Source organism: Quercus suber, unplaced genomic scaffold, assembly GCF_002906115.3.
Source record: "Quercus suber isolate HL8 unplaced genomic scaffold, Cork oak 2.0 scaffold_458, whole genome shotgun sequence".
NCBI lineage: Eukaryota > Viridiplantae > Streptophyta > Magnoliopsida > Fagales > Fagaceae > Quercus > Quercus suber.
The window spans coordinates 442,951-459,456 of record NW_027069909.1 but is presented as its reverse complement, the minus strand read 5'-3'; the positions used below and the strand labels follow the sequence as shown (position 1 = coordinate 459,456).

Sequence of the window (16,506 nt, the reverse complement as noted above, 5' to 3'; positions counted from 1 at the left end):
CCAATATCAATTAGTCCCTTCCTAACTACTTCCCAAGCACCAAAAAGCCTTCTTACAAATATGGGTATGATGAGAAAATGATTTGGCTAATGTGCCTCTCAAGGATGTAATAATGAAGATGGTGAAAGTAGAAGAATTTGGAGAATCAAAGGATGAAGATTGTGGATGAGTTAATCTTATTTTTCTCCAGGGTTTCTCTCTCAAAATTCTCTCTAGAAGCTCTTTGCATTTCGTGGGTATAAGAGGTATTTATACTGGTGTGTGTTTGGAATGTGAAAAGTCAGTTTTTCCCAAATTGAGTGATGTCGCGACTTGGCCTCGCGACTTGACTGAGTCGCGAGTCTAAGTCGCAAACTAACAGAATGGCTAAACTGGAAATTTTGTCCTATAGTGCTCCAACTAGCGTGATTCTTCAGCTCCTCTGCATGCTTCACATGTGTGCCTCCTTTGGTGACTTGCAAGCCACGAGCCAACCGCGAAATCTAGTCGCGAAGCCTTGCTGAGTTGCACACTTTAGAACTTTTCTTCACATTCTCTCACACACTACCCTTACATGATTCCCACCTAAATACAGGGTTTCTAAATGCTGAATTACAAGCAAATTGGCACAGAATAAAACCAACAAAATGGTTGATAAAATTCAACCTTGCATAGTTCATTTGGTTTCTATATTTATTTGAAAGAGGATATAGTACATCTAATATATTGAATACTTTCTACCAAGATGGGCAGTCATTAAAGTGATATTTCAACATTTAGAGTTTGTTGAAAATGATTACCAAAAAAAAAAACATTTGGAGTTTGTAATTAATGTTGGTTTCAAAAAATTTTCTTTTATAAATATGATAAAATTTTAACTTATGCCGTTCATTTTATGAATACCTTTTATTATCACGCCAACACACCAACTGATTTGTTTACGTAGGAAAAGTTTAAACTAGTTAACTGAAATCCGTAGTTTCACAAAAATTTAAATAATTTAAAAAAAAATCAAAGAGTAAAAATTGTAATTTAAAGTTTAAACCTTATAATTCGAGTGCATGTAACAAATTAAACCCTTTATCCAGGAGGTTTTACCCATAAACAAATTAAACCTCTACCTATTTAAATGAAATAACACTGTGTTTGAGTTTAATATATATTAATGGTTAATTTATTATTTCTGAAATTTGAGGATTTAATTTGTTTCAAAACTATAAGATTTAATTTGTTCAAACTATAAGGTTCAATTTGTTACACCCAAAAATTTTAGGATTTAAAATGGGCAAAACTTTTGTACAATTATACAGTACCTTATGAGCTATTCCTTAAGTTCTCATCATAAGATTTTGTCATGTGTCTACTTAACTAAAAAACATACTTTCATCTTATGAGAAAAAAATATACATAACAAAATCTTAGGAGGGAAGCCTAAAAAATAATACCTAGGTATTATACCTAAGTCTTACCCATTTAAAATATAGATTTTCAAAACTAAAAAAAAAAAAAAAAAAAAAAAAAAAAATCCTTTAGTGGCTAGGAATTGATTATATATATATATATATTTTTTTTTTACTTATAAATTTACCAGAAAATTGATTTATTTCATAATAGTTTATTTTATGATACCGAGATTCAATTCTACCAAATTTGATAAATTCTTTTGAATTTGAGTAATTCTAGATGCAAAGCATTTTTTACAACCATAGAATTGACAATTTTTTCTTTTTTTTGGGGCAGTTCCCATCTGGATTATACTATTAAAGAACTTGCTACCAAGATAATTATGAAATATTATGTGAAAATTTGCTGTTTTAAATTAAACCAAAGTACAAGGCATGTACAGTTAAACTTTTCTTTCAATTAAAGAAAAAGAAAGCTTCATTCAAAAAACAAAAACAAAAACAAAAAAAATTCTAATTCCCTTTAGAGACGACGAACTTAACCAAAATCTATTAAACATTGCTAATTAAACTGAAACAACCAAAAAGAAAAATTAAACAAGATCAAATTCTTCTAAGCTTAATTATTGAAACTATATTGGATTGTGCTACCTAATAAAGGGTCGAGTCATGGTACGAAGAATTTTATTTTCTTTAGATACAACAAAATCAATCAACATGTTGCTGGTTAAACAATTGGTGTAAATATGGCTTCTTAATTTTGTTAGGACATATGTGATTCAATGTTAGGAATATATGTCACTATTTTATGTAGTTGGCTAATCCTTTGACAAAACGTACTTTACTTGTAATTTGGTTGATCTAGGATGTGTTTAATGCTTCAAGAAATAAGGTTTCAAGTCTAAACGTTAAAGCCAAGCAAGTCTATCCAAGAATCAAGGAAGAAAGTGCAGGATTTTAAAACTCGACGGCTAGCATCTATCGAGGTTTAAAAGCTGCTGAAACTCGTGGCTCAACAGCTAGCTCGATAGATAAGGTATCTATTGAGATTTTTTAAGTTTAGTTTTTCAAGCTGATTTTCATTCAATCCGTGAATCTATGTTTGGGCTTTATTTTCTCACAACCCTAAACATATATAAGGATTATTTTAAGGGTTGAAAAAGGTGACACAAGTTGCACAATAACACAATTCTACAAGTGTGAAGAAGAGTGTGACCGGAAACCTAGTTTGCCCTAGGTCTTGAAGAAGCTGCTGTGTTTGTACATCATAGGATTTTGTGACCAAGCAACTTCATGATCTTCATCGTCTAGATGAACTAAAGAACTTTGTAGCCAACATCATTCTCAAGTTGGTGATCAAGTCGTGTACTAAGATCCGTGTAATTGGTTAGTCACGTACTAGGAGTTGTGCATTGAAAAGGAAAGATTGTCACTACAAAACAAGTCCAATTGGGTATTAGGGTAAGGATTCAACTATAGGTTGGTATAAGGTACTGTGATTCCTTTACTTGTAACTGCTTGTTTTGATAATAGTGGATTCTCGGTAGTAGTGACCTTAAAATCACCCAATGGGGTTTTTGCCGTGTAGGTTTTCCCTATTCGTAAACAAATCACTGTATCAATTTATTTTCCGCTGCATACTTTAGTTAATTGGTGATTTGTTTGTGCTACCACGTACAATTGCATGTTAATTTGATTAATTAATAAACTTGGCTATTTAATCAATTAATTCATCATAGTGGGTCAATATGTTTTTGGCCTATCAAATTTTGGTTTCGATAAAGCACTAATGAGGATATAACTCAATAATTGAAGCCTCATTTGCTGGGTGTTGGACATAGCTTCCATTGGAATGATCAGACCTTGAGATGTCTGATTCAAAGTTACTGTGCATAGAGAATGCAAGTTGTGATGGTACTAGAAGAGTGATAGAGTAGCTATTAAGCATAAGAACAATCATAGCCATGGTTGGTCTATCAGTTACTCTTTCTTGAACACATAGTAAACCAATGTGGATGCATCTCATTATTTCAATTATTGAACTATGTCTTAATGTGGGATCAATAATATGTGAAGCAGTTCTCTCCCTCCAATTTTTCCATGCCTGCAAGATATAATTCAATGGGCAGACATTATATCAGAGAAAACTATTCTATGAGCAAATGCGGATGTAAACATTATATCAATTATTGGGCAATTTCTTAATGTGGGGTCCATAATATGTGAAGCAATTCCCTCCCTCCAATTTTTCCATGCCTGCATATAATTAAATAGGAAGTAAAATCAAAGAAAACTATTCTATGAGCAGTTTACCCTTAACTGTGGTGTAGTTGCAATGTCTCCCCTAAACTACAAGAAAAAAAAAGCATGTATGCATATATAAATATATATATATATATACTCTAACTAAAATATTGGTTATAAGCGTTATATCCATTGTGATTAGGAAGTCTGTCAATGTTAATGACGGATACCGATTTAATGGTCGTCCACTTACAAGGACAACCATAGGCACATTGAAGTCAAAATAGCTCCCACAGACGAGTAATGACTAAAAAGGGTCGTCCGTTTAAATGGACGACCCTATACTCATTAAAACCAAAAATAAACTCCACAGGCCAGCTAGCAATGAATAAATGCGCAGGAGGAATTACAGAAACCTTAATAAGCCAACGTTCAAGGCTTAAGGATTAAATGGGGGTTTTATTACCATTAATGCCTTAATGCATTCAGGTGAAATCGTTCGGAAGAGGTTAACGAATAAGAGCATTAACTAGAGCATAGGCTATATAAAGCCAGCCATCTAAAGTAAGTAGATTCATTGACAGGGAAACGAGTGTTTTTCATCTTTCATTCTTTGTTCTTAATAGGGAAACGAGCTTATCCATCGACATAGACAAGGAACATACTGACGAGGTGGATTTGTGCTTCATTAGTTTGGCGCCATTTGGGGGGATCTTGACGTAAGTCACTGTATCTCTATTGAGAAAGTTCCTTGAAATCAATGGATTCAACTATAACAGCACCCCTGGATCCGATGGTTATGGCCCAGTAAATTCAAGCATTGACTACTAATGTGCAAGAGCTAATGAAACAAAATAAGTACCTGAAGCGTCGTGCATGTCCTGAAGGAAGCAACACTTCCCTTCCATAACGCAGCCACAGTCGACACGACAATAAAGCTAATAGCCCCGAGAATAGTAGGGGCAGGGATACTTTTGAACATACCAAGCAGTCGGCGCATGGTAATGACCAGATGATGAAAAGCTTGACGAGGGAGCTGGACGAGGTGAAGAATGCCATGAAGGGAAAAACAACCATGAACCTTGATGGCATGCTCAAGAGAATAGATTCACCTTTCACCACCAATGTTCTAGAATGCCCTTTGCCTCCTAAGTTTCACCTCCCACAGTTAGAATTCTATGACGGAACAAAAGACCCCCTTCACCATATAAGGGCTTCAAGATGATCCTGAATCTCCAGCCAACTCTAGATGAAGTGATATGCAGGTCTTTTCCTTCCACACTTAGAGGAGCTGCTAGGGTGTGTTTTAGTAAACTACCAGCATCGTCAATTACAAACTTTGAACAGCTAAGTGACTCATTTGTCCGGCACTTCATTGGAGGTCAACGCCACAAAAGTCCTATGCCTTACTTGTTGACTATAAGGCAGCGGGATGGGGAGAGCTTGAGAGATTATGTGAAGCGTTTCAATAAGGCCATCCTTGAGATTAATGAGGCTGATGATCAGGTTATTATGATGACTTTCCAAGCTGGGCTAAACAATCCTGATCTCGTCTTCTCGTTGGGAAAGACGCCACCAACTTCTATGAGTTCAAAGTTCAAAAGTATATGAATGGAGAGGATGCACTAGCTGGTAAGGGATTAACTGGGAAACAAAAGAAGGACGAAACGAGTGACTCCCAGGGTAAGAAGAAGGATTGGAAAGATCAATCGTTGGAAACCAATTCTAGCAAGAGTAGCCTGGAGGCTCCGAAGAAGAGGTTGAACTTCAATCCACTGGTGATGCCTACAGATAAGATCTTAATGTAGATCAAGGAAGAACCTGGCCTGAAGTGGCTAAAGCGATTAAGCTCGTCTTTTAGAAAGTGAGACTCGAAAAAGTACTATCGTTACCACAAAGATCACAATCACTACACTGACGAATGTCGTGATTTGGAGGAACAAATCGAAGAACTAATCTAGAAAGGGAAACTGCAGAAGTTCATCAAAAAATATCATCAATCTTGATCTAGAATGGAGGGCAAGTCTCGTGATGACCCTAAAGATGATGAAGAAGACCATCCAAAGCATGCAATAGGAGAAATAAGGATGATAATTGTGGACCTGTGTCTGGAGGATCATACAAGTCCTTGAGAAAGGCACATCAGAGATAGGTTAACAGCGTCCACATCAGGCATCTCTTTACGAAGTATCGCCGTTCAGACAACAACGACATCATCTTTTCTGAATGAGACACCAATTGGGTTAAATAGCCATATGACGGCCTACCAACAGCTAAGGTTAGACCCCAAACGGCTTTGACCTTTCAAGTCACCTTTAATCAGTTTCAGCGAAGATCGCATCTACCCAGAAGGGATCATTTTGCTTTCAGTCACAATAGGGGTGTATCTAGCTCAGATAACAAAAAGGGTGGACCTTTTGGTCATTGATTACCCGTCGTCATACAATGTGATCCTTAGATGACCTACACTAAATTGACTCAAGGCTGCAACCTCAACTTATTGTCTCAAAGTAAAATTCCCAACCTCACATAAGATTAGAGAAATACATGATGATCAGCTATTAGCTCAAGAATGCTACCAGGCAGTGTTAGCTTCCAAAGAAAATCACACCTGAATGGTAGAGAAGGAGACTAAAAAGCCTGCTAAGGATCTGGAAGATGTAGAATTGGTGGAAGGAGACCCTTTAAAAGTTACCAAGATAGGTGGGGAACTTAATCTACCAGTAAAAGAGGAGATAGTAGAGTTCCTAAAGAAGAACCTAGACGTCTTCGCCTGGACCCATAGGGATATGTTAGGTATAGATGATCAGGTGATAGAACATCAGTTGAATGTCGATCCAACAAAGAAGCCCGTCCAGCAAAAGTGATGGGTTTTCACCCCAGAGAGGAATAAGGCTATCATGGAAGAAGTAGAAAAGCTCTTAATAGTCGGTTTCATCTGAGAAGTCTTTTATCCTGTGTGGCTTGCCAATGTCATCACGGTCAAGAAGTCCAATAGGAAATGGTAGATGTGTGTGGATTTCACGGACCTTAACAACGCTTGCCTAAAAGATAGTTTTCCTTTTCCTAGGATTGATCAACTAGTAGACTCCACAGCTAGTCATGAGTTCCTAACATTCATGGATGCATTTTCAAGTTTTATCCAGATTCACATGAACAAGGAAGACCAGGAGAAGATAGCATTCATCACTAGTCAGGGGCTATACTGCTACAAAGTCATGCCGTTTGGACTAAAAAATACAGGGGCTACCTACCAAAGGATAGTAAATCAGATGTTCAGCAAACAAATGGGACAAAATATGGAAGTTTATGTGGATGACATGCTTGTCAAAAGCAAGAAGGCAGGTTCACATCTAGACGACCTCAAAGAGACCTTTGATACTCTAAGGAAATATCAGATGAGGCTAAACCCGACAAAGTGTGTATTTGGAGTATCATTGGGCAAATTTCTTGGGTTCATGGTTTCCTAGCGAGGAATTAAGGCCAACCCAGAAAAATTTAAGGCCATACTTGACATGACCTCACCAAGAAATGTGAAGAAAGTGCAAAGACTTACTAGACGGGTGGTAGCCCTAAACAAATTTGTCTCCAAGGCCATAAACAAGTGCCTTCCATTCTTTAAAACACTAAAGCAGGCTCTCCAGTGGACAAAAGAATGCGAAGCAATTTTCCAAAGCCTCAAGGAGTACTTGTCCAAACCACCACTCCTAAGCCCGTCTATGAAAGAGGAAGACCTTTTCCTTTATTTAGCTGTATCACAAATAGCCATCAGTTCAACATTGATATGTGAAGAGCTCAAAGTTCAAAGGCCGGTGTATTATACAAGCCAGGCCTTCCAAGGTGCCGAGGCAAAGTACCTGAGGATAGAGAAGATGGCTTTCTCCTTAATTGTCGTGTCTAGAAAGCTTTGTCCATACTTCTATGCTATACCATCTTTGTCATGACAGACCAACCCATCTGGAAAGCCATGTCCAAGCCCGACGCAACAAGGAGAATGGTTCAATGGGCAATTAAGCTAAGCCAGTTTAACATAAAGTACAAGCCTCGAATTGCTATCAAAGCTTAGACATTGGCAGACTTCGTTGCTAAGTTCACCATGATGGATCCTGGTCCAAAAGAGGAGTATAAGACGGTATATGCAGATGGGTCGTCAGCTGTAGGAATTGGAGGCGTAGGCATAATTGTCTTTTCTCTTGAGAAAGCGTACTTAGATATGGGGTCAGGCTTCAGTTCCCAGCTACGAACAATGAAGCAGAGTATGAAGCGACCCTCTCCAGCCTGAAGATAGCGAAAGCTCTAGGGGCAAGAAACTTGAAGCTAAACTCAAACTCAAAGTTAGTCGTAGGGCACATAACCAACGAGTATGAAGCGAAGGAAGAAAGGATGAAAAGGTATCTAAAACTGACTAATCAGTTAATTTCTCACTTTGATTATGTCAAGATTAATCAAATACCAAGAGAAGAAAACTCAGAAGCCGACAGATTAGCAATGTTAGCCTCGTCTAACGATAGTGAAGAAAGGCCTGGGTTATACATGGAAGAGCAGAAAATCTTGAGTATAGAGGGGTTACATGTCTCCAATATTCAAGCTGCGAATAGCTGGATGGACCCAATTTTGACTTACATTGGAGACAGATTCCTCCCATCAGACCCGTTAGAAGCTAGGAAGGTTAAAGTTAAGTCGTCTAGATTCACCATCTTGAATGACAATCTTTACAAAAGGGGATTCTCATTGCCCTACCTGAAGTGCTTAAACTTTGAAGAGGCAGCATATATGTTGCATGAAATACATGAAGGCATGTGTGGAAACCTTTTAGGTCCACGATCACTTGTGGGAAAGGTGGTACAAGCAAGATACTTTTGGCCGACCATGTAGAAAGATGCGGTTAAGATCATCCAAAAGTGTGACAAATGACAATGATTTAGGAATGTTCAATGTGTTCCAGCAAAACACATGACGACTATCTCATCCCCCTAGCCATTCTCGACATGGGGGATCGACATCGTTGGTCTACTACCTCAAGGTAAGAAGTAAGTCAAATTGTTTCTGGTAGTGATCACAGAAGCCAAGACATAAAACTTCGTCTAGAAGAACATCATGTGCATGTTTGGAATTCCTAGGGTTGTCATCTTTGATAATGGATGACAGTTTGATAGCCACAAATTCAAAGAATCTTGCAAGGAATTGGGAATAAAGAATCATTGCTCTTCACCTGGGCATCCACAAGCCAATGGTCAAATAGAAGTCATAAATCGAACCACGCTCAAGATGATTAAAGCTCAACTTGAGGGGGCAAAGGAAGCATGGCCTGAAGAGTTGCTAGGTGTTCTCTAGGCATACTAAACAATTGCAAGAACCCCAATAGGAGAAACTCCATTCAGACTTGTATTCAAAACTAAAGCATTGATTCCTGTTGAAGTAGGGATGTCAAGCCTTAGACAAGTATTTTATGACGACCATAGCAATAACAAAGAGTTAAAATTAGCTCTAAACTGCTTAAATGAAGTCAAAGATGATGCGGCTCAAAGGATGGCCTTATATTAGCAAAAAATGTCAAAGTACCATGATCAAAGGGTTAAACTGAAAAGATTTAATTATGGAGATATGGTCCTACGAAAGGTTTCACAAGCCACCAAAGACCCAACCTAAAGAAAGTTAGGCCTTAATTAGGATGGTCCATACAAGGTCGTCTGTTACTCGAGAAGAGGAAGTTATTACTTGGAAGATTTGGACAGGAATCCTTTACCTCTTCCTTGGAATGCAGAGCACCTTAAGAGGTACTATCAGTAAAGGTATCGACATCAATAAGTTTCAGCACTTGGAACATCTCGTCTTACTCACCAACAGATAAATGAGACTTTATTGTTTTCATGCATAAGTTCTTTTTTTGTCTTAAGCATTTCCCTTTTTTGTTAAACCCCTGTAATATCTTCGCAAGCAAGGGTGAATGAAGCAAATAAGGCGTATCTAAGCCATTTCATTCCAAAGATTAGATCCTTAATATGTATGTCTCATAAACTAAAAGTGCAAGTTGTACATAGTAAGCATATTGGCAGAATCTTTAAAAGATAGCATTCATAGTAAAAACTCTATCTTCAAATGACGAGTTTAAATCATAAACATTCGTGGTAAAAACTCCGTCTTCAAATATCAAGTTTAAATCATAAACATTTAAGGTAAAAACTTTGTCTTCAAAAGGCGAGTTTTACTCATAAACATTCATGGTAAAAACTCTATCTTCAAAAGACGAGTTTAAATCATAAACATTCATGGTAAACTCTGTCTTCAAATGACGAGTTTAAACGATAAACATCCATGGTAAAAACTGTCTTCAAATGATGAATCTAAACCATAAACATTCATGGTAAAAACTCTATCTTCAAATGACAAGTTTAAACCATAAACTTTCATTGTAGTATTCAAATTACGAGTTTAAATCATAAACTTTCACGGTAAAAACTATCTTCAAATGACGAGTTTAAATCATAAACATTCATGGTAAAAAAGCTTTATCAAGAGAGTTCAAATCACCCCCAAAGGTACAGATCCTATAGACAAGCCTAAATCATACGAGTAGGCCACAAGGACCAAGAGTGTAAAATTTCCTACAAGCAGATCTCAATCATTCAAAAGAGTTTAACATAAAGAAACCCGATTAAAATGCACATTCAAAATGAATAGTTAATCCCTAAACGAGATATGCAGTAAAATTAAAGCCTCAAAACAAGGTGGCAACCAGTGTTTCAAAAACAAAATCAAAAGCCCCAAAACAAAGGGGCAACCATCGTTCAAAAAAATAAAGAAGAAAGAAGGAAAATATCATTCAACAGGGGAAACAGCAACCTCATCCCTCTGACTAGGATCTGCATTAGCAACATATGTCCCTCTAATAGTAGCAACATCGGTTGTTTCCTCTAGCTCCTTAGCCTCATCAGCTAAAATTTCAGTGTCAATTGTTTCAAAGTTGAGATTAGAAAAGTCTATGGCCAAGTTGTGATGCTTCATCGTCCATCTACGCAAAATTTCAAAGCCCTTAAAGTATCGAATAAATTGAAGGTCAGCAAACTGTTCGAACTTCACAAATTGTTCAACGACTTTCTCTTACTCAGCACTAGTCCTTAAAAAGGCAGTTTGAATCTCTTCGTCCTTTTGAACGACTAGCATCTTTTCCACCCTCAAAACTTCATTAAGCTCCTTGATCTTCTCTTTTGCCCTGTTCGCCTTGTCCATGGCCTCGATTAGATCCTTTCTCAACTTTGAACTTTTTGCATCAACGGATTCAAGCTTAGAATTGGCCACCACCACCCTTTCTTCATTTTCAAGGTAATCGGTGGTCAAACGTAAGGATTCACTAAGAACCTAGATGAGAGATTCCAAAATCAAAGTAGAAGTCGTACTAAACCAACAAAGAAGACAAGTAAAAATGTGTTATACCTACACCAATTTATGTATGTGATGATTAACTAACTCGTGGGAAAGGACGGACGTCAAGCCTTTTAGCTCCTCGTCTGTAATCACATTATGGGCTCGCCCAAGGACCGTTGTAGGGTCGTCCTAAACACTTTTCCCAACCTTGCCCTTCCCCTTAGAATGAGTAATGGGCAGGGTTGAAACCATCCCTTCAATGGACGAAGTTAGGGATGAGGGGATGATATGAATAAACGAACAAACCATTGTATCGCCCTTCTCGTCATGCAATTTTCACCTCTTTGAATCTAAGGCAAGCTGAGAAAAGGTCTCGTTTTTCATTCATTTGATACGGGTGTATTTCTCTCTGCTATACCTAGTGGCCAACTCTACCAAAAAGGGGAAGAAAGATAAGTAACCAAAAAAAAAAAAAAAAGACAAGAATTCACAAGCATGAGATAACTCACTTTTTTCTTCTTGAAGGATCTTCCTTAACACATATTGAGTGGGCTTAGGTCCAAGACAATAGGCAAACAAGTGACAAGGGTCGACTAGGTAGTTAAAATCCTCAATCTCTTGGGCAAAAGCAAGGGCAGCTTGAACTCACTCATGATTTGGACATTCCAACTCTGGATGAACAAAAACTACAAAACCAAAAAGCAAAGCAGAGTTATACAACAACAAGTTAAAAGAAAAGATTAAGGAAACAACAAAAAGTATGCACCAAAGGGTGGGATTTCCCATTTTTGCAATAACCTTGGGACTTCACCCCATAGGTCATGAAACATGGTTTCCCAGCCAGTTCTAAAGATGAAGAAATATCATGATTTCCAATCACGAAAAGAAGAGGGGTATCCAGAAACGACCCTAGATTTCATATCCCAGGGTAGACGTTCAAAATATCCATAGTGGGTGGAGGGCTTCAGACGATACAAACGTAAAAATTCATTTAAAGTTATCATGTCCCCTTAACAAGCAAACATCCAAATGGACATGCAACTTACAATCGTCCTCCAGGCATTAGGGACGAGTTGACCAAGAGAAATTTGTAAATGAAAAAGAAGTTTTATGATAAACGGATGGACATGAAAACGAAGACCACACAAGAAGGTGACCTCGTAGAAACATACTTCGAAATAAGCAAAAGTGCAAGCCTTTTCGTTAGAACGAGACAAACGAATAACGGTACCTTTAGGAAATTGAAACCTTTTTCTTAAATCTTTCAATTTTTTTTACTTTAGAAAACAAGACTTAGAAAGAGCATGCAAAGAAGGGGAAAAGGAAGACGAAGGTAGTTTTGACACAGTCATGTTGGCCTCTTTACCCATGGATTCTACATTTGACGACAACCCTGTTTCCAACTCATTTGACCTAACATCACACTCTCTATATTCTACGGTTGTCATCTCCTGATGATGCTCAATCAAAGAACGGCGAATCAATGGATAATGAACAAGCAAAACAAGTTTGAAAGAAGTGAAACAAACACGAATAGACCAGCCTAGGGATGCCGACCAGAAGAATACTCAAGGCAGACCCCTAATCTAGCAAAGAAAAAGGAAATCAAAGGACACTCTCGCCTAACAAAGTCAAAACCAACCATCAAGAAAGCATAGAGAAAGAAGACCTTACCAGTAAAGAAGAAGATTTGAAGTTTGAAAAATCCTTAGTGCTTCAAATGCAAATCCTTAGTGCTTCAAATGCAGACAGAATAAGGCGGAAGAAGAGGAAATATTTTCCTAAGAAAGGGAAAACCAAAATTAAAGCGCGCCAAAATCTAGGTGATTTCGCACAAACCTCGAATAAGAAGGAAACATGTGTCTTTCGCCTGATGAAGTAATTGTTTCACATTTATGACAAAAGGGAAGTATCGAAAAATGCAAAGATACAAACCATCACAACTAATCACATTCCTATGCTCTTCCAAAGTCTTGACGACAAAGGAACGAAGGGGGCAACTTACAAGGACGACCGTAAGCACATTGAAGTTAGAATAACTCCCACAGACGAGTAATGACTAAAAAGGGTCATCCGTTTAAATGGATAACCCTATACTCATTAAAACCATAAATAAACTCCACCAAACCAGCTAGCAATAAATAAATGCGTGGGAGGAGTTACGAAAACCTTAATAAGCCAACGTTCAAGCGTTAAGGATTAAATGGGGGTTTCATTACCATTAATGCCTTAATGCATTCAGGTAAAAACATTCGGAAGAAGGTTAACGGATAAGAGCATTAACTAGAGCATAGGCTATTCGGAAGAACATTCGGAGTGTCTTTGGCTGACACCACTCGGGTGTTTTTCATCTTTCATTCTCTTTGCTCTTAACAAGGAAATGAGCTCGTCCATCGACATAGACGAGGAACATACTGACGAGGTGGATTTGCACTTCATCAATTTACAAAAATAATAATAATAAAATAAAATTCAAACTTCTATTACTTACTTAAAAAAAAATTTTGACTTTTCCATTAAATTTGATGGAGTTTCTAACAAAAAAGGTTAAGGGAGGAACATTGCTTAGTTTTGAAATTTAAGGAAACAATTCAAATACACCATATTTAAGAGGGGAAATGCACTTAGTTGCAATTTTTATTTTTCTAATTTCATATGTATGTACTAGTGCTACACTAAAAAAAAAAGGGAAGTGTACTAAAATTGATTGTACTTACATAACATACAAGGTTCTCCACATTTTCTCCGTTTCAAAAACAATTGTTCTTCTCTCCACTCAATATTTTCAATACTAACACACTAAAACTAAAAACATCAGACTTCACTAAAAATTGTCCATTCATTGCATATTCTAGAGCAATATATCCACTACATGATGGGCATTAATAATATTAGCTAATGTTATTTCCAAGAAAGAAAATAGAAATTAGCTCTCTGCTCTCTAGATGCTTACTATGTCCCCACAATTCTACTTGCGTTCTCTTGAGTTTGATCTAATAAAAATAATTTTGCCATGCCAAACTCTGAAATCTTGGGATTTATTTCTTCATCTAAAAGTACGTTGCTAGCTTTAAGATCACGATGAATAATTCGTAGCCGCGAATCTTCAGGAAGTTATAGAAGCCCTCGAGCAATACCTCCTATGATTTTGTAACACTTTTCCCAATTCAAATATACACACTTGATGGGATCTGTGTAACATATCAAGCATAGATTTAGTTAAATAAAATATGTGGATGTATTTTCAAACAAGACATATATCCCAAAAGAAAATTTATGAACACAACTTGATAAAGAGAAGTGCAAAAGTACCAAATAGGAAGTAATCAAGGCTTGTATTTGGCCCAAACTCATATATCAAAGGCCTTTCATTCCGCTCCATGCAAAACCCTAAGAGTCTAACTAAATTATGGTGCTGAAGTTTGGCAACCAATAGAACCTCATTTTTAAATTCTAGATTTCCTTGTCCAGAATTTGTTGATAGCCTTTTAACCGCGATAACTTGTCCATTATAGAGCATACCCTGATGATATATATATATATAAGAATAAAATTTGTGTAATCATACAAGAATTAGAATATTTTTAACTAATAATGGTACATTATTTCGTCCATGATATTATACTATACAATACAATTACCTTGTAAACAGCCCCGAATCCACCTTGTCCAAGCTTATTTGCTTCAGTAAAGTCATCTGTTACAACACTAATAGTGCGGAGAAAATGGGCTTTTGCCCTTTCTTTTTAAAATATCCAGCAAAATATCTCATGTCTAAAACTAATTAGGAAAATGCCTCTATTTTGAAACTCAATTTTCTAAAAATCGAGTTTCAAATATATAACTCAATTTTTGGAACATCGAGTTACAGTGAACGTGAACTTAGAATTTCTTTCTTTCTTTTTTTTTTTTTCTTTTTTTTTTTTTTTTTGTGGAAATCAAGTAGTAGTGATTCCAAAGATGATTTTGATTTGGGAATTTAAGATTGCTGGGATTTTGATTTGGGGGAGAGGGGCTGATACACAGACACATGTGAAAGACCAGGAAAAAAAAGTTTTGTTTTTAATTGACTAGGAAGAGGGGGGTTTTGGTCTTTTAAATTTGTTTCACTTAAGAAATACATATTTGCAAGTCATACAATTCATATTTCTATCAAACTTAATAGTAAAACTAATATCAGGGTGTAAAGTGTATCAAGGATCATAATTTAGGGGGCAAATTGTGCGTTTGAATAGTTTAGTATGTAAAGTGTAATATGGGGCATATTTTAGGGTGATAAAGTGTAATTTCTTCACAAAGAGAGAGAGAGAGAGAGAGAGAGAGAGATCTTTGCAGCTGCAATCTCTCTCTCTCTCTCTCTCTCTCTCTCTCTCTAGGCAATTTCTGTGTGTGTTTCACAAAGGTCCTTAGCTTAAGTGAGGAAGGCCTTCTTCGAGAGTGTGGTGATGCGAGGGTGTGGTGACGATGTGATGGAGCAGGGGTGATTTCTCTTATCTTCTCATTTGATGATAATGAAACCAAAAAGGAAAGGGGTGGAGAAGAAAAGGAAAATGTGTGGTGTGTGACTATGTGGTGGACTTTTTAAAATTGATAATTAGTATATAAGTTTTTTTTTAAAAGAAATTAATTATAAATTAATGAATAATAAGAAAAAAATGATTGGTCTAAACATGTGGTGGAATTTTTTTAATGATAAGTTTTTTTAAGGAAATTAATTACAAGTTAAAGAATAAAAAGAATAAAAATCCCTTGAAAAATATTATCATTTGAGAAATATGACTATTGGAAATTTTAAAAATGTTATCGTTGGATAATTTAAAAATATAGCTATTAGAAATTTGAAAATATAGTTACTAAGAACGAATAGAGGAAGAATAAAGAAAGATTCAAAAAAGAATATAAAAAGATTAAAGAAAGAATAAAGAAATAATGAAGAAATAATATTTTAATGGAATAGAGAAAAAATTGAGAGTTTATTAGAAAATGTATTTAAAAAAGTAGGAAGATAAAAGAAAAATATAAATGTTCACTGTTCAAATCTATATATATAATAATAGGTGAAGCAGAGAGAAAATCCAATTAGATTTCAATTGGATTCTTAATTTTGCGCCACTTGTCCTAACCAAAACTCAAAAAAAAAATCTAATTAGATTATAAATTTAACTCCAATTTTGTGCCATATATCTTATCTAAATTTTCTAATTTTTGTGCCCAAATAAATAATGCATTAACATTTAACACGAAAGTCAAGAAAACCACAATGATAATGCTCATTAGCTTAAGCAAGAACATCTTACCTGCACTCTTTTATGGAGATTATAAATTGGATTCCAATTTTGTGTCATGTATCTTATCTAAATTTTTTAATTTTTGTGCTCAAATAAATGATACATTAACATTTAACACGGAAGCCAAGAAAACCACAATAATAATACTCATTGGCCTAAGTAAGAATATCTCACCTGCATACTTTTATGGGTAATCTCAATAGAGTCTGGAGCTCTTCTAATCCCAT

The 16,506-nt window shown here is 36.2% G+C and overlaps 1 pseudogene; it reads right to left on the bottom strand.

Moving 5' to 3' along the window:
• Positions 1–3,168: 3,168 nt before the first annotated feature.
• On the bottom strand, positions 3,169–16,506 carry LOC112038231 (cysteine-rich receptor-like protein kinase 10; annotated as a pseudogene).